General features: G+C 39.3%; 1 protein-coding gene across 8 annotated transcripts in view; it reads left to right on the top strand.

The window, feature by feature from the left end:
- The first annotated feature begins 3,794 nt into the window (after nucleotides 1-3,794).
- The window catches only part of adgrl3.1 (adhesion G protein-coupled receptor L3.1), a 161,387-nt gene continuing 145,532 nt past the window's right edge, over nucleotides 3,795-19,649 (top strand). For 4 of the 8 annotated variants that reach the window (XM_008416793.2, XM_008416776.2, XM_008416733.2 and 1 more), the window contains exon 1: nucleotides 3,835-4,379. The gene's annotated coding sequence lies outside the window, so the exon portion shown is untranslated. Of the gene's footprint in view, nucleotides 4,380-19,649 lie in introns of all 8 variants that reach the window. The other 4 variants (XM_008416710.2, XM_008416760.2, XM_008416742.2 and 1 more) reach the window with 3 other exon arrangements.

Genomic DNA, 19,649 nt, shown 5'->3' with positions numbered 1-19,649 from the left:
TGTGGTGCATAGAAACTGAATGCTGCTTCTCCTCGTTTGGTTCTGGTTCTGGTTCTGGGGATGCAGAGCAGACCAGAACCAGAAGATCTGAGGGGTCTAGACGGTTGGTACAACAATAACAGATCTTTAAGGTATTGTGGTGCCAAACCGTTCAGTGATTTATAAACTAACATCAGTATTTTAAAGTCTATTCTCTGAGCTACAGGGAGCCAGTGTAGGGACTTTAATGCAAAGTTGGCATTTTTAATGGACTTTTAATGCAACTTTTAGAGCAACTTTGCATTTTACAGTGTCATTATTTACCGAATGACACTTCATGACAACTGTCATAAACATTCATAAAGACTTCTTTATGTTCATGACAGATGTTATGTCATGTTTATGACAGTGTCATGTCAGTCTTATGCACGCCCATTCAGATAAAGTGTTACCAAAATCTTTATTGGTCACTGTAAGTACATGGGATATTCAGTATTCGAACTGAAGTACAGAAATAAATAAAATTTTTGAACATATTCATATTTATTGAAATACACCTGTAATACCTTTTAAATGAGCAACACTCAACAATTTGCATGCGTTTCATTTAATTCCCCTATCGATTTAGGATTTTCTTGTTACCAGTAGTAAAATTGACTAAATCATTTACTTGACCCTTATGACTCAGATCACATTACTTCATAAACACTCCAAATAGCTTTCAATGTCAATAAATTGTGGAGACAATGGTTTTCAATGGCTTATTCATTTGGCCTGGCAGTTGTGTCTGCAGAGCAGCATTTCAATGCAGACTGTAAAGTTGGGAAGGCATAACCATTTAAATTGGTTTTGCTTTCAAGCACACACAGAAAATTGTCATGTATTAATTAATTTGCAGCAGCAGCAGAAATGAAGTGTGATACCACCACAGACAAAAGCAACACAAAACCTACAAACCAGAAAAAATGACTGTTAACTATCATGTCTATTTATATTTTAGTCATTTTAGTTGTAGCTAGCACATTCATCAGTTATTTTTTTCCACAATTTGAATGACTTAAAATAGATTTACAATTTTTATTTATTCTTTTATTTTATTTATTTAATTATTATTATTAACCAAGTCACAAGTTTCAAGGTTTGGGACTTGTATTCTTGGTGAAAAGTCAAGTTCTTATCATGGACAGCAGCTTACTTTTCTCTTCTCTTGAACCAGCACTAATTTAAAGCAGGGTGGAGGTGTAGAGAACCTTGATGAGAACAACCCTTGACCTGGATAAATGACAAGTAATAATATGAATTATTTTTAGTTTTAGTCTGCAGTGAAAATTAACAGATTAAAACCAATAGACAAAAGGTTCATTATGTTTAATAAGACATTTAACAATTTAATTCTGAGTTGGGGGGGGGGGGGAATCGAAATTCAAACACATCCACACATAAATTTACCGTCTTACAATGTCTTATTTTGGCCTGTGGAAGAGGTTTGGTGTAGTCTCATCAGATTGCTGTTGAGTTCGACACCGGGATCCGTGAAGAATGATAAAGCTGCTCTTTTCACGATGTCAACAAACTGAGTCACAGTTTCTGACCCAGTGTTTGGTTAAAGCTACCCAATTCTTTTACAAACAGCAACTAACATTTAGGTATTAAAAATAATAACCATGCACCACTCATTCAGGCAGTTGCACAACCATTGGATCTAAGTATGCTATTTCTTTTCATGATATTTTTTTGTTTTGTTATGTTTTAATCTTGTACAGTATATTGTTGTTCTTGTAAATCTAGATTTTTTATGAATGTTTAACTTTTTTGGACCTTTTGTGTGAATCTACATACCTTGATGTTAGTGTTACACATACTCATTTATTGTTCCCACTGGACAATGAAAGATATTTATATTTTAGCCTGTTCTACTTTAGAATTTGTGTTCAGGCTATCGACACAAACAAACATGCATAGATGATAAATGCCTTTTATATATTTATTTATTAATTCATTCATTCTTTATAGGTCAATAATCACGGAAAGGCTGTAGGTTATTTATAGTCTGCACTTTTTCATGCTTTTGACCTTTCCAGGCAGAGCTTCCTTTTGTTTATTCAATTAGGCCTGCCTCAAACGTGAATTTATAAATACATTTTCATTTCCAGAGCTAATCTTGAGTGTCTTCTCATCACCCAACTTTTTCACCTCATTGCATATTTCCTCGTGGGTTTTGAGACATGACTCTCACGCCGTTTTGATTCCTAAACTGGATTCGTGGAGCAAATCTCTAGGTTCGTTTTCACTTTTATAAAGAAGGTTGTTGCCTAAAATCTTGAGTTTCAAAACCTTATTGAACCATATTTGCTATTGTGATCATCAGAATGTCCAATCCCTCACTACTCGACCCCCAGGGTTTCCCTTAGCATATTATAAGCCTGGCAGGCCAACAGGCTTTACTTGTCCCCATGTCTAATAATGTTAATTTAGCTTAGTTTCTTTTTAAATTATTGCCTTTTTTACAACTTTGTAGTTGGTGTTTAGTTATTAATCTTCCAGCCTCCCAAAAATGCAAGTAGTATTTTCAAATTTCCTGTCAACTTTAAAACTTTTTTAACTCAATAACATGGCGGCCGGCTGGATGACTGCCCTAGCAGCACCGGGCTTAGCAAGTTTGCAAGTTTTCTGGGGGAAACTCTGACCCCCCCCCCACCCCCCACTCGCAAACTCACAGTACTGTAATGACTTTGGAGAGTTCCCCAATAAAAAAATTCTGAGTATGGATTGTTCTACCACTGCTAAATTGTTTATATCTCTTGAGCCTCCAGAAGCATAAGAGCTTCTAGAATTGTTTAATTCATTGAATTGCGTATTTCTCACTGAAACTGGTGACAGCATAGAACACTTGGCTTAGGGCCTTGATTAGGTTCTTTCAAGTTTTGTCAACTGTACTTATTTTAGGTGAAGTTTTTCGTTCTAAAAGGATCTGTGACCCCAGCCCTGAGACCGCATTGGTATATTTTTTTCAGTTATTCATGTCTTAGTAGGGCTGTATAAAGTACCTCTGTCCTAATTTTGCTGGATCTCAGTGCTGTGTGATTATAACATCCTGACTAATGAATACAAAAAACGATCAAGGCTGTTTCAGCTTTTTTGGCATGCATGCAAAACAGTGTTTGTGGACACACCATGTCTCACTGTGAGACATGGTGGAGGCAGCATCATGCTGTGGTGATGAGTTTCTTCACCACAGGAGACCTGGGCATATCTGATTTTCATTTGTTAAAAAAAATATTTAAAAAAAAATTTCAAAATGCCTTGCTTTCCTTGAAAGACAAGAACTTTCGAGGTTTTAATGTATCAAAACGTTGAAAAGTGCAGTTTCGATTGATCAGAGGCAGTACAGTCTCTCTCCTGGTAGAGCTCCCTTTTACAGAGCCAACAAAGCGGCAACAGGAGCAACAACAAATCAGACGGAGACTCGTTGGTGTCCAGTGACGCGGTCTGTAAGGTGGAGCTGTTGTTGCCGTCCACCTTTCTCGCCTGAGGACTTTTTTTTTTGGCCAGCCTCTGCGCGTTTTCACACGGCAGGTGGAGCTCTACGTCCAAAGATTTGGGAGTCAGGTCCAGTTCCGTGTTTTCCACCAGACAGACAAAACCCCCACTTCATATCTCCCTCTTTTCCCTTCCTGCATCCCCCAGGCAGGAATCATCACCTTCTCTCCAAAACCCTCAACCCGCCCCTCCACCCCCTTCGCCGCCCGCCCCTCCTTGCCTGCCTTCCTGCCTGCGACGTAGCGCTCCTCTAGCCGGGGCTGCGCTCTGATCGGCCGAACATTCGCCGCGCTCCTAAATTGGTTTGTCATTTCTGACCCTCCCGCCCCCCCGTCCCCTCCTCTCTCTCTCTCTCTCTCTCTCTCTCTTGCTCTCGCTTCCTGACCACGGTCCTCTGCTCCGTTGCGCCTGTGGACTTCAGCTGAAGTCAGTTAAGAACATAAGGAGAGAGACGGGGGAGGGAAGAAGGGAAGGACCGGGATACAGACAGACGGATAGAGGAGGAGAGAGAGAGAGAGAGAGCGAGAGCGAAGGAGAGAGATACGCCTCTGTCCTCCTCCAGCTCTACTGGGCTTGTAGAGCGTTTGGACGGAGTAGAGCTTTTTTTTCCCCTCCTTCCTGATCGGGATCCTAAGCACGCAGCCATAGCTTTATCCCCATCCCTTCCTGGAGGAACACTTGTCCGGGCTCCCCCCCTTTTTTTTTTTTTGCACCAAGTCGGAGTCCAAGCAGCGATCATCAAGTGAAACAAACCGACTAGGAAGATATATTGGCGTCCTGCTGCCTGTTAAGAAACATCGCCTCTTCTCCGTGCTGGATGTGTACATATTTGCCCTGAGATCCCTGCTGCTGGTGATTGGGTAAGAATCCACTTTTTTTAAAAAAATGTATTATTCCCTCTCAAATGATGCAGATCTACGGAGACATGAGCTGCGAGCGTCTTTGAGACCCCTTTTGGCTGCATGTCAACCTGTGCATCTGAGCTGAGATGCTCCACGGCATGCAGCGCTGACTTGGATGCCTATGGGAATGTGGCCTGCGATGATTGCGCGTACAGAGCTGGCCTCTCGGTGGGTAACATGTTAAACACGGGTTCGCACAGGATGCTTGTCCGGGGGTTTCGCGGCTGCGTAAAGGGCGTCGCTCGGATGTGACTCGAAGCAATGAGCGATGATCCCTCCATTACCTCTCCGGATCCCAATCAATGGCAATCACATTATCCCCGTGACAGCTCCCGTCGGCCTCGGCGTGTGTACGCGTTATTATTCCGGTGCTGTACGGCCGCATGTATCTGCCTCACTGCGGGGCGCAATTACACACCACATGTGATGGATGATGGATGGCAAGACTAAGGCTTCGCCTCTTATTAAGGGTTCTCTTATTTTATGCGGCTGTCACTCGCGTGTTCAGACATGGGAATGCAGTAAAGCTCGCAGGGCTCGGGGACGTGCTCGGGTTTTTGTCAGCCGCAGTCCAGAGGATCCGAGAGAAAAATAATGGCACTGTGTTTGGGATCAGCAGCATCCAAGAGGCCGGCGCACGGCAGCACAAGTCAATCATGCGGATTCACGGGTTAAAAAACAAACAAAACAAAAACTGATCATATTTACAAAAGGAAGGCATCCGGAGGTTGGGTCTGCAGATGACCTTGGTGTATTACAGTAAATTACAGAAGGTGGCACACTCCTGCAGAAAAAGAAAAAGAAGAAAAACCCAGCCACTTGCTTCAGAATTAATTTTAATAATATTGAGTAACAAGTATTGCTCGCCTAATCTGTTTTAATTCCTCACTAATGATTGACTGGACGACTGATCAGTGATTTGGCAGACAAATAATTGCAGATAGCTGCCATTTAAAGCCCTCCCCTCTTCAATAGGCACCCCTGGTGTCTGAGAGTCTGCTTGGGTGGCTGTGTACTGGCCTATTTGAATCACATTACCCTCAATATCCAAATGGCTCTTAGCAACAAATTTTCCAACTCTTTGTGGAGATCTTATCCAAGGGGAAGCAGGATGGATGATAATATGTTTACAGGGCGATGCAGCAGAGAAAGACGCCACAGAGGAATCTGTTGAGCAAAAATGAAAGTGGTCACATTTTATCATGTTACACGGTGCCTGTTGGACCATATCGGCTAAAAGAGAGGCATGTTTCCTTGGAAATGTTTACAGCTTTAGATAGGCTGAATGTAGATACATGGATTTATATCAGGACGCTTTGCACCTGATCACATTTTGACACTGCTCAACTTCAAACAGTTGAAGTATTTAATTGGGATTTTTTTTTTCAAAACTTTTTTTTTTATTTATGTACATTTCCTCTAACTTCTTTATTTTACAGTACACAACACACACACATTTAATTATGCAATGTGATGATGTAAAGAATTGCCGGAAGAAATTTAGTGATTCACTGATATGAGAAGTTGGGCCGATATGCGATATTAATATCACTGTAATGGTCAATAACAATTTTTTACACATATATTTTATTACTGTTTTGACAATGTTGGGGGGGAAAAAAAACCCTGGCCATAAACAGATTGGAACAAGTCAAAAATAAATATCAGTTGTTCGTATCGGGAACGTACCAATATGTTAAAAAATTACTGATATTAGCCAATACCAATGCCAGTGCCGATATGTCGTGCACCCCTAGTTAAAATAAGTTACCAGTGGAAGTATTGTCACACTGTTACCTCCAATGCAACATAAAGTCATATTAGTGCAGTCCATCTGCAGACTTCACCCTGAATACATCATCCCTCCTGCAAAACATTGCGGTGGCATCAGGCTGGAAGGTTGGTATTTCTACACAAAAAGTAAGGAATCTTAGAGTTGATGGGAATAAAGATGGGGTAAATACAGGGGATTGCTGGAAGAAAATCTGGTAAAGGCTACAGAAGTCTTGAGACTGGGTGGAGAGTCACCAAAAGACTTTAAACATACAACTGGAGCAGTGTTTCTCAACCCTGGTCCTCAGCGCCCCCTTGCTCTGCATGTTTTAGATGTGCCTCTATTCCTGAACAGCTGATTCAAATGATTGCATGACCATCAAGTGCTGGAGAAACCTGTTCATCACCCACAGATTCAATTCAGGTGTGTGGCAGAAGGGAAATACCTAAAACATGCAGGACAGGGGGGCGATGAGGACCAGGGTTGAGGAAAACTGAACTAGAGCCACAATTGGAATGATTTAGATTGAAGGGTATACACATGTTAGAATGACCCAGTCAAAGTCCAGACCTTAATACAATTCACAATCTGTGGCAAGACTTGGAAATTGATGTGCATAGATGCTCTAAAGCAAATCTTACTGAGCTTCAGCTATTTTGCAAAGAAGAAAGGAATTTCAGTCTGTAGGTCTGCAAAGCCAATAGTGACATACACATAAGATAATAAGCAGGAACCTCATGCCTAATTAGATGTAATTGCAGAACAACTTGGTTATAAAGTATTGACTCATGGGAACTGTGGGGCAAGGCAATTAGTTGAACTGGATTTTATTTAAGGGCATCAGAATAAAATGGGTCTGAATACAAATGCATACCTTCCACTATGTAATAATGCACCACATTGTGCTAAGTGACAAAATGTGAAAAAGTTCAAGCATTGCAATACTTTAGGAAGGGACTGAATTTACTTCTTTCCAAATCCTGCCTCTATTCACCATGTATGTGTGTTTGTGTCTGATTTCTGAATCTGTCTCAAACAGTGGAGAAAGATAAGCTTTAATAGTTTTTCGTGTTATCTTGTCTAAATGGTTTACTTTTCTGACAGGCTCAGATAGCCTCTCAAGAGCCAGCCGCAGGACGTTTGTCAAACAGACAAGTGTGAGCGCGGGGTTGTTAAAGAACAACCAGAGTCGTGTTCGGTAAAATTCATGTGGCACCAATGTTTCTCAGCCCTTGAAAGCGTACGATGTGCAGCAGCCGACGTCGAGCATTCTGCTTACTGTAGGTCTGTCTGTCTGTCCTCCCATAAATTAGGTCACTGCTTCTTTTCTGTTATGATGCAGGAGACGGCTAGAGAGCCGTGCTGAGGAGAAAAGAAAAAAAAAAAAAGAGTGAAGCACGGTGGTTGTGCTAATTCAGATCATTTTTGCTTGACTTGAAGACCTCGCTCTCCTTTGTTCAGAGCTGTTAATATCGCAAATACATTTGGTTTAGATTTGGAAGATTCCATGAACAATATCTACCCGTGAAACGGAAGGAGGTCGTTATTGGAACAAGGGATTGTCTGTTAAACATCTTCTGCTAACACGAAAACCTCCAGATAATGAAAATAAACCTTGGCAGGCAACACGATTCATCTCAGACAGACAGCGTTTGGGAAATGCACACAAGAATATTAAGACAAGCAGGCACATAATCAGTTTTGTTACAACTGTAACCGCTTGTTACTACAGCAATTTGCATTTTCAAGGGGTAATGAGAGAATTTCATTTCAGCATTTGTGCTGTTAGTTCAGTTTAGTGGCTACGCAGATCCCAAACTCTGATTTACCGAGAATTATTTAGAATCAAATGATGGCAAATTTGCAGCTTTCAGTCAAAAAAGTGGCTCACATTCCTTTCTCACACTGCTATGAACATATATCACCCCCCCTTATAGATTTTCTCAGTTTCTCCCTTTTTTGTCACACTTGTTTCAGATCATCAAACAAATTTTAATTTAACAGACTGAAACAAGAATGACCTCAAGATTGGGATCAAAATGCAGTTTCCAAGTAATAATTTAAATTGTAAAGAGAAAAAAACATTCAAACCAACATTGCTTTATTTGAAAAAAGTTATTGCCACCTGCTTAATGACTGGTTGTGCCAATTACTGTTGGCACACTATTTGTAATTCAGCCACAACGTAAAGTTTCCAAGCATTAGTAGCATATCTACGGTAATTGAGTGGTGTAATCAGACTGACTACACTACTGTTCTTTTTTTTTGTACTAGTATTTTTCTGCATGCATTTGGTTCCAAAACGCTTCATTTTTGTCTTGTCAAAAATTTTCCAGAAATTCTTGGAATCATCAAGATGTTTTAAGGTAAAGCGAGATAGACATTTGTGTTAATTTTGGTCAGTATTGGTTTTCACTCTAGCATGGATCACATTTTTACCATGTCTTTTTCCTGCTATTAAATCCTGAACGCTGACGTTAACTGAAGCACTGCTTTAGATGTTGTTTTGCAACCTTCTGAAATAGTTAACAGTTTGCTCTTGGAGTAATTTTGGTTTGCTGACCTCTTTTGTGAATGTTCTGCTCTGGTCTAAGTTCTCTCCATTTATGGACAGATGCTAGCATAGTTTCCTGTACTCTCAAACTCATAGAATTTGTTTTGTTTCTCTTTCCAGATTGTTAGATAAACTTCTTTCTGTGAAAGTTATTTGTTGGTCAGTGAAATCAGGATTTAACATATTGCCAGATTTGCTTGGATAGTGTGTCCCTCTCAGTTAATGAAATCAAGATTTGGAGACACTGTTTGCATTTACTCAGGTCATCTTTGTCTGATATGAACTTTTTTGAAGATCTGAAACACGACCCATGTTTCATGGTGGTGGTATAGGATTTATGGGTGACCCAGAACAATTTAACTAAGACTGAAAATAAAAAAAAAACAACTTTTTTTTCTTTGTTGAAATTTCTAAATATTTAGCTTACCCGTTCATCCTCCATAAATATGTTACAATTAGCAGTTATCATTCTACATAAATACAGGAGTTAAAAGCATCTTTCAAAAAAACTGTTAGTATCCTCTATTTTTGCAGTGAGTTATATAAATGGAAAGATAGGGCATTTTTTTTTATCCTATTGTTCTACAAATGATTTGTTTACAGCTTCTTCTCACTTGACAGCATGGGAAAGCACAAGCCCACCTTCTTCCGGCTAGCAGGTCTCCTCTACCAGCAGCCTTGGCTCCTGCCGGTGCCCACATTCACGAGAAAGAAGTTGGATATTGTTTTTGGGGTGATTAAGCTTCTCATAAGTGTGTGGGAGCTGTCTACTGAACGTGTTCAACTTTCTGATTACAACTCAGAAATATTGCAAAATGTCCTCTCTTTTGGAAGTGATTGCAGGCATTTTTTTTTAAAAGTAAGGTGGGCTTGGCCAACATTTCAGCAAGCTGTGTGGGTTTTGGGACTTTGCCAGGAGTGGGAGTTTATAATGTCTGCCTGATGGTGATAGACTGCATTTAGCCTTTATATTTTCTGTGCTTTCACCGATACTCTGAAGACCATTTTTGACCTATTCAAACTATCATCCTGTCGTTGGCTTTGACATTGACTGAACGAGTTGGACAGATGCATTCTTTTTGTGTTTGTGCATCCTGTTTGCAGTTGTTATCAGATTATTGGAAGATAATGTTGCACCCTGACCTAATCCTTCAAGGTTAGAGTGTATTCTGCCTCTAAAGCTAAGGGCTTTTCACCTCCCGCCTTCAGCTGATAAGAGCTTGAGATAGGCTTAAGGTTGCTGAACTTATGCTGACATTGCGGTGTTTTTGTGTTCTATATCTGCCTGTAAAGACAAAGGGGCTGAGGAAAGTAAGCAGCTCTCTGTGTCCTCAGGTCCATCTCATAAAGGAAGCCTCTGTCAGCATGGGTGTTGTAGTCTGTTGTCCTCGCCAGGGTCTGCAGCCTGCTGTCTGGAATCAGATCCACCTGTTTGTTGCTGCTCTTGGGTGCTGCGTTGCAGGCATTGTACCATTCTCAACACTCTTACTTCTGTGTTCCTCCAGGTGACATACTCGCTCAGTACTCTCACTGAACACAAACACACTTATTTTTACATATAGTTCCACCCAACTACACACACCCACCCACCAGAAATCACATAAATAATCAAAATGGATGAAGGGTATGCAAACACAGGTTGCTGTTATAGCATTGTGGCTGCCTACTTTGATGTTAGATGTTGTTTTTATTTAATAAAGTCAATTAGGATTCCATCTTGAGATGTTCTTTTTTTTTTATAAAGGAAATCTGCCTTGGCACATCTAGGAAACCTTCTTTATATAGTATGCCTGAAATGCAGTAAACAGGACAGGTTAAGACAAAGGAGATTGCAAGAGACTTGCGAGCTGATACTTGGAGAAATTTTTCATCCAATCTGATGAAGGTTGAGCTGTTTTGCAGTGAAATGAGCAAACATCTCAGTCTCCAGATGTTCAAAACCCCAAAATATTGGCAGCTGGAAATGCGGCTCTACAAAGTATTACCTCAATTCAATAAATAAACAAATAAAATAATTTATTTTAGTTCACCTTACAGCAGAAACCTATCACATAAAACCACATTAAAATACAATTCAGTTTGTTTAAGGTTGCAACACACTGCTGCTCTTTAGTGGAAGTTCCTTGCTGCGCGACTGTGCAAGGGTGAGCCCTAGATGTTACCCTACCTGAATCAGGATAGTTTAGGAAAAATCTACATTTAGGAGTTAGAGTAGACCCAGATCTTGAAGCGGTGGGAGCATGTGGGAGCAACATGCTTGAAGAGGCCCTGACTATAGTTAGGTTCAGTTGTTAGCTTGGATTTTTTTTTTATCTTCAAAATGAAGATGATGAAAATAAAGACTTTGTGCTGAAGAGACATGGTTGTAGTGGTGATATGGTGGATGGTCACTGTAGAGGACAATGACTGTTTGCAGTGGTGGGATTTGAGATGGGGAAGGCGACTCACTTTGTGGATGATCAGGTTACTCTTGTATTCAAATGTTCTTCATCATATCCAGTTTTGTATTAAGTTAATTTATGCTTGGCAAGCCAAAGGCCCGTGTCAGAGAGCTTCTTAGATAAACATTAGGTTGTGTTTATTATGCCCGCAGAGACAACCAAGCTCTCTGCACAAATAAACCATCACTCATGAGGCATAGGTTGTAAAAAGAAAACTGCTTTCATAATAATATTAGTTTTTAATGAAAACACAGCTGTAGAATTCAACTGCTCTTTCAGTGGTTTTTCATAAAGCCATGATGATTCCATTTGATTGATTCTTTTGAGTGCCGAGCTTAACCTAATTCAAAAGGCCTCTCCTGTGCTAAATGACATCTCTCTCCTATATTAAAATAATAATCCAAGATTCTTGCCTGGCATCCTCATTCTCCTAAAGTACTTGGTCATGTGTTAACATATCCGTCCTCCTACCCGTTGCCTCTCTTAAAGAAGAAACCAGACTCCCCTGCATTTTCCATCATGGCCCTTAACTCATTCATCCTTTCTGTATGCGTGAAATCCATGTCGCTCTCTTCGCCATGCGGCCAGAGTATAGTGCTTTATGATTGGGAAAAGGGAGAAACCAACTGTGGACAGACTCATTGACTGAGTGACTGTGATTAGAACATTCCCTCCACAGTGAAATGTCTAACTCTGTAGGGATTTTTAAGGGCTCTAAAATCAACCCACCTCAGCTTTTTAGTGGTCTGTAGTTTCTGTGCTGTTTCCATGTTGTTCACTGTTCGACTGCCCGCTAATGCCAGGTGTTACGAGCTATTTGTGAGGTGCTGAAAGTGATCCGTCTTGTTTTCCTGCTCACTGGATATTGCAGCGTTAAGCAGTGCAATGTAATCGAATCTTTAAACAACATCAGGCGGTGAAGCTGAAGGTAAACGGTAAAAAACGAATTGCACAGATGGTTGAATCTGCCTGCCCTGATGAATTTTATATTGTGTCTGTCAAACAGAAAATAATACATTAATGCTAATAATAATAATAATAATAATAATAATAATATTAATAATAATAATAATTAATAATAATAAAAGTACATTGTATTTGCATAGCACTTTTTTCTAGACACTCGGACACTTTATAGGAATCAAGTAAAATTGGAAACAGAACACAAGTACATAAAAATCATAAAAGAAAAACACTAAGAAATAACAAGTTAAAAAATATGACAGCAAAAAACAAATCCCTCCCCCCAATTCCCCTAAAAAAAAAAAGAAGAAAAAGACAATAGTCATACATCAAACAAATATATAAAATTGTTAAAAATGCATATCCAACATTGGTTTGACTAGGTAGATAAAGTAGTGCAAAATTGGGAAGCGGAAGGAAAATTATATTTGTTTCATTCATGTTTTTACAAATACAATCTCAATCATGCAATTATATTCAGGTCATTTAACGTTGATACCCCAAAATAAAGTAATATAATCAGTAAACATAATCCATCTACGTTGGATTTAATCTCAGCAAAAATCCAGCTGTTTTGTGAAAGCCCTGGAGATTTGTTAGAGAACATTAGAGAACGAAAAGCATCATATAAACCAAGCAGCACAGCAGAAAGGTCGGGGAGGAATTTAAAGCAGGGTGAGATATCCGTGTCCAAACATTGGCCCTCTTACAGAGTACTGCTAAATCCATAATCTGAAAATGTAAAATGAATAGGGCAACTACAAACGTACCAAAACACAGTCGCGCACCTAAGAGCATTAATCAGACAAGCAGCCTCGAGGCCCATCTGACTCTGAAGAAAGAGCAGCGATACACGGCTCAGGTGGAAAATTCTGCTGACAGAACAACTATTAATTGTGTAGTCCATAAATCTGGCTTTTATGGTAGAGTCCCAAGATTGTTGAATTGTTGGACGAAAACCAAAAGAATTTCCCCTTAGTTTGCCACAAGCCTCATGATCACACCTGAAAAAAGAGGCTTTGGTTAGAGGAGGCACAAATTGAGCTTTATGACCTACATGTAAAACGGTACACATGGATTAGAAAACCCTGAACAAATGATGCCTCTTTTTGAAAAAAATGGTGTCAGCGTTATGCTATGGATTTCTGTAGTAGAAAGCTTGTCCGAGCAACAGGGAAGATAACAGTGTTAAATAGAGGACATTTCTGGAAGAAAATCTGCCAGAGGCGGCGAAAAAAGCTTGTCATGGGGTTGGAGGTTCACATTCACCCTGAAGCAGGAGAACAGTCTTAGGCACAGTGCCAGAGCTACAATGGCATGATTTGGATCAAAGCATGCCCATGTGCAAAGTTGTCCCAGTCCAAGTCCAGGTTTTCATCGAATTGAAAATTTTTGACAAGATTTGAAATTGAATGTGCAATAAAGACAAACTGGTCCGTCGATTGACATATGGTAATTTGTTTCTTGCTTAGATTCACAAGCATTACTGATTAAGTCAGATATTTTTTAGCACAAGACAAAAGAGCTCATTTCCTGTCGCATTAAAACAAGGAAGGGGCTTATTAAAGCAGAAATTTTCACAGATTTAATTAGATAATCTATTTACTGAATTAAACACGTTTCAAAAACACAAAAAGAAAACCCAGCTTATATTTAGATATATATCAGCTATACTAAACAAATAACACACAAGAATAGAGGAGTTGTAATGACAGAAGTGATTAATTAAGATTAAAGTACAACCCTATAATTATCACATCTTCAGACCCATGATTAGAATGAAAAGTTCCACAGAAAGCACCAGCAATGTCACCTCATAGGAGAGGGTCTGTGGATCACATCTCGCCTGTGCAGGACTTTTATATGCAGTTTAGATGTCACCCCCCCCCTCCTTTCCTTCCTGCGTGGGTTTCCTCTGGGTACTTGGTGAGCCTTTGCATGCATGTTAGGTTAATTTGTGACTCCACACTGACCCAAAGGAGTTAGTGTGTGGCTGTTTTTCTTGTGTTGCAATCTGTCTTGGGTTTATACCCAGTTCAGATTGCCCGTCCATAACTACCCTATGAGTTTTAGTGGGATTCAAGCAGGTATTGGAAATGAATGTACTAAGGAAATGAAAGATTCTGTTTTACATTAAAATTCAGTATTACAATGTCCTTACAAAGAGATTTTTGGATTTTCGTTTGAGATTTTTTTTTTTGACATCCCTTTGATTTGCATGTTAATGAAACAGAAGTCGTAGATTAATCTATTGAAAAGTAGCTGAAAACTTAATTAAAAAATGCGATTTTGGATTCTAAAAAGTGGATCTATTTTTTTTACAGTTTTTATTGTGCTAATGTTCTATATTCAATAGTAGAGAGAGCACAGAGAGAAGAGACAGACATGCAGGAAATAGTCAGAGGCCAGGAATCAAACGACTTTGTTTAGGATTGTAGCCATTATATCTAATTGTGTTAGTTATAATACTCTTGGTACTGTGTTGGTTTTTCCTCCAGGTCAGTGTTTCGCAACCCTGGTCCTCAATGTTTTAGATGGCCTGCATGTTTTAGATGTTCCCCTGCTTCAGCACAAATTTTGTCAGTTGACAGGTGTTTTCTGAACTGCAATCAGCTGAAACATATAGGGCTGTGTGCCTTGAGGACCAGGGTTGAGAAACACACAACATACCATGGGCATCTCACACCAGCTTATGCCTAAATGCCACCTAACTTTGTGTAAGTGTTGGGAAAGGAATAACAATAGACTGGAGCGGGTATATGATGCTTCAAAACCAGAATACAACAAAGAAAACCTAATGAATATAAAGTAGGTTCTTTCAGGATTTTGCAAATGAAAAAAGCAGACTTTGGAAGTATTGCTGCATTTGCTGCATAACATTTACAGATGATACACAATGCATATATACATATAAAATATAAAAATACATTTGAAGAATCAGAAGACATCTCTGTTGGTTGGAGGATAAGGATGTAAATCGATCCTGAATGGATCGAAAACAGACATGACTCTGGAATAAATCATTTCACTATGCATTTTGTACACTGTTTGCACATAAGCAACTAAAAACTATTTTAACTGTTACATTAAAGCTAATTGAATTATAAATGTCAACTGCAGCATCTTAGAGCTGCAATATGGCACTCTTATAAACAGTCTGCTTTTTAACATATTTGTTAAAACCATCACAATATCCTGTCAGCATAGTATGAGACAGATAATATGAGAAAAACTCCAGGAATGACCAGTAACAACCAGGAGGGTTTTAACATGTACAGTATACGTTTATATACGTATACTGTATATATAGGTGGGGTGGGAGTTTGAAAGTACATCATACCAACATTCAAACATAGGGGCAATAATGATAGCCTGGGGCTGCTTTGTTACTTCATTCTTGCTGTAATTGATGAAAACATAACTTTTGCTTTCTATTAAAAAAATCCTGAAGGAAAATGCCATAAGTTTAGGTTGCTTGGGTTTGCAGGAGATAATAATCCATAGTAGACCAGGCAGTCAATCTCCAAATAATAATAAAAAAAAAATACTAATCAACTTAGTTTTTTTATTCTCAAGAAACATTCAGTGTGGCTGAAGCAAAGCAGAGTGGGCCAACATTTCTCTGTAGAAATGTAAATAAATCTCATTTTCAGTTACTGAAAATGCTTCACGTCAGTCGTTGGAAACGTTTGAAAACTTCATTATGCACAGTGTTCATGCAGGTCCTCTTTATCTGGAGCAGATAAAGAGGACCTTATTATCTTCAGTATCTTCTTATTTGAAGATACTGTATGAAACATATAAGTGTGACAAGAAGTTACAGGTACGTTTTCACACCACCGTAGGTATGCATTGCTACTAACGCCTTTGTTCTTGTAAAGCCTTTAGTTCAGACGCTATTCCTCTTTCACAAAGAAAAAAAAAAAAAGAAATTCATACACTGCTCCACACTTGTATGCTGTGTCCTTCACCTCCCTGTGCACCACTCAGAGCTGCCACCAGTTAATAGACACACATACATGCATGCATTTCCTTCCACACATTAATGTGATGCACATCAACAGCAAGCACTTTCCTTAAACAAACACGCTTGAACTTGAGTGCATAAGATCAGATACTCGGAGGCCCCACATGGACTTGCCTGCAGCTGTATGTTTACAGGGGTGACAAAAAAACACAGCGAATGCCGAATCAATTATTGTAAGTTGCTCGCTCAAAGGTCTACTGATTATTTTTGGTCTCTGCAGGAAGGCCTTTGCAGTAGTGCTCACCCCCTTCTCCCAGTCCGGTCCCTTTAAACGAAGCATTTCTGTGTTGTTCTACGCGTGAAGCCAGCCGGCCAGTGTTACTGATGGGGAATTCTTTGCTTTTGTTTGTCGGTTTACTGTAGCGTGCCGAGGAGGCCTCGCTTGTTTGGAGAATGGGCTTCATGGAAATGAGTCACACACAATGTGATGCAACACAGCAGATCAGATTTGAATTATGGGGCAGTGAACAATGAGGTCATCGCGGGGCTGGGGGCATAAATCTCTCGGTGGCATGGAGTATAAGACGGCATTTCTTATCAATGGAGGAAACTACCGCAGGGTTTCAAAACACAAGACTGTTTAAGGACTTGGTGCAAATAAAAGACTGAGGCAGAAGACAGTTGTAAGGGGAAGCCTAGATTGGCTGTTTTATGAATAGTGTTGCCTTCAATTACTTTAACAGTCATGTTTCGCCGCACAGTAAAATGTTTGTTGTAGTTTATTACAGCATGTTGTTGAATAGATGCAATTTACTCTTTTTTTTTTCTTCACTTTCCAGCACTTGCCCGCCTCTCATATCCCCAATGCTGCAACCAATGATATTTTCCATATCTTTCCCTTCTTCAGCAGATTGTCTGCAATCAGCGTCGGCTGTAATACCATCATCCCTTGGCCCCTCTTAAATTTCTTGCTTACTGGGCTTTTACTTTAACTGCATTACATACATCTTCCACTCCCTGTTCATCTGGTTCCTTTCAGCATAAACCAGGCCGAAAGATCTGACTTGAAGCACGTTGATGGGACTCGTCGTTTGATGGCAAATTTGGAAAACAACGCTGTCATTTATTGTGCCTGCTTTGTGGCCCGGCTGTGACGCTGATTGATATCGAATGGCATTTTCATTCGGAGTCTTTGGGAGTGAGAATATGTGCCAGAGAGTATTGATCTGTAGCTTAGCTGTTCGTGTAGTGTGATAGGATGAAGAAAGGAAAGAATGACTGTGTGGTAATGCTTGATCGAACAAAAGTATAAACAATAAACATTTGAAACTTTTCACATTTTGTCAGCCACAGTCTTCAGTGAATTTTATTTGGATTTTATTTGAAAGATCAGCACAAATATTTTTTTTCCTCCTTCTTCTTCTTTTTTAAATTAAATATCTGTAAAGTATTGTGGGCATTTGTGTCCAGTACCTCTGAGTCAATGTTTTGTGGAACTAGCTTTTGTTGTATTTGCATCTGCCAAGGGTCTGTTGATCTCTCTCAGCTTTAAACCTCTGGTGATTAAGTTTCTTGCTCCTGATTTTTTTTTTTTTCCACAAATTGTCAAATGGATTCTTGTCTTTACTTTGACTAGACTCATCATGTCTGTATGTTTAGGGGTAATGTGTTTTGTACCCAGGATCACCCTGTATTTTGCTTCACCCTTCTTCCCATCAACTCTGATCAGCTTCTCTGTGTCTGCTGATGAAAAAGATTCCCACACAATGATACCGGTGCCATTGTGTTCTTTTTGGGGAATGGTGTTTCAAACTGATGTGCAAAATGAATTCTCTTAGACACACAAAATTCCTCATGATGACCATAAAGTGTAACATTGAGTCTTATTGGACGTAAGGATCTTCTTTGCTGTCCGTAGCTTAGGGAAATCTGAAAATTGCCCTTTTTTGAGCTTTCTTATGATAATTGCTTTCAATTTGCAACTTTTCCATAAAAGCAATGGACTATATTTATTAATAAAATTACATAGGAAGGTGATAGCCTGCAATACAAATGCACACCACGCTTTTCAGTTTGTAATTTATAAAAGTTTTGTTTTGGAATAACGTGCATCATTATTGTCTAACTTCTTCACAGTAACTGAATTTTGTGGCTATTTGCTAACAAAATGAAAGGCACTCCAACAGTGGCTAATGGTATGGTAATGTAAGTTTTGTAACTTGTTCCTTTTTGCATCTTTTCTTCCACCTTCTTAATTCATCCACACAACCTTCAGGTGCAAATCTAGCACCTTTCTCTGCCCAAGTTCATTCTTTTGACTGGTGAATAATGCTCGACAAGGAGAATTCTCAAATCCGCTGGGTTCCTTTTAGCACATTTACAACGTGTGATTGCAGAATAGACTGCACAAGACTGAGGCTGACATGGTCCAACTGTCTTCAGATAAAAGCACCACACTCCCTTTGGTGTGGATGCCTCCCTGGCAATTTGTCCCTGAAGTATCTTTCACATTGTGTAATAAAGTCATTTTACCACCTCTGCGTTGTGCAAGGGAACTTGATAGTGTCACACAAAGACAGATGACTAGGACCATAGCCTGTGGGCCTGCAGCAATAACTAACAACAGGCCACGCGCCTGTTTTCTAAAAAAAAAGAAAAGTGTTTGCATCTTCTTTGAGTATGCTGACGAGCCTTTTTTGAAGGCTTTTACTCAGATAGGATGATAGAAGATCTGTCATAGCTGAAAGGGAAAGTGTAGGTTCAAGATCTTTTGGAGGATAGAGTAAGTGAAGTACTTGTTGACCAATGTGGTCTTTTAAAAAGCTATGTTTGTGCAAAATTAATCTACCAAGGTTTTTGCTATGTTTGGTCTATTGTGTGTAGGAATCTGGATTTCTGAATGCATCACAAGCATTGTACAATCAATCCAATCAATCAATCAATCAATCAATTAAATTGTATTTGTATAGCACATTTCAGCAGCAAGGCATTTCAAAGTGCTTTACATAATCTCAATCTCTCCTCAGGGCTGGGTACCTGATTAATAGTGGTGTGGCATTATTAAATCCATATTATTTAGTTGCAAAGTACTTTTTTATTGAGTTTTTCCACCTTAACTTTTCTGAAGTTGATGTCCAGTAATCAAAAGTAATTGGACTCTTGAAGGAATCAGTAAAATAATATGAAAATTAAAAATCAATTTATAAGCCTATGTAATCTTAACCTTCCTGTTTAAATGTTTTTTCAGCATAAAAACTAGCTTACATGCTTAATATGAGAGTTAGTTATTTCCTTTTTGTCACTCTAAATACTCATTCGATATGAACATGAAATACAGCATGTAATATGTTTCATATACGTGGTAACATCTGAGGGGATAAATTTAAGTAAAACAGTTATCCTGCTTAACATTGAATGTGGTTTGAACAGCTTAATAACTGACCAGCTACAGTCAGTGTGCCATATTCTTTATGCTTGTTGTTCTTTCTGGCAGGCGGCCTAGCCAATCTGTTTTGATATTCTCAGTGGC

Source organism: Poecilia reticulata, linkage group LG1, assembly GCF_000633615.1.
Source record: "Poecilia reticulata strain Guanapo linkage group LG1, Guppy_female_1.0+MT, whole genome shotgun sequence".
In the NCBI taxonomy this organism is placed as follows: Eukaryota; Metazoa; Chordata; class Actinopteri; order Cyprinodontiformes; family Poeciliidae; genus Poecilia; species Poecilia reticulata.
The sequence above is the reverse complement of the archived record's forward strand: the minus strand, read 5'-3'. Positions and strand labels throughout refer to the sequence as shown.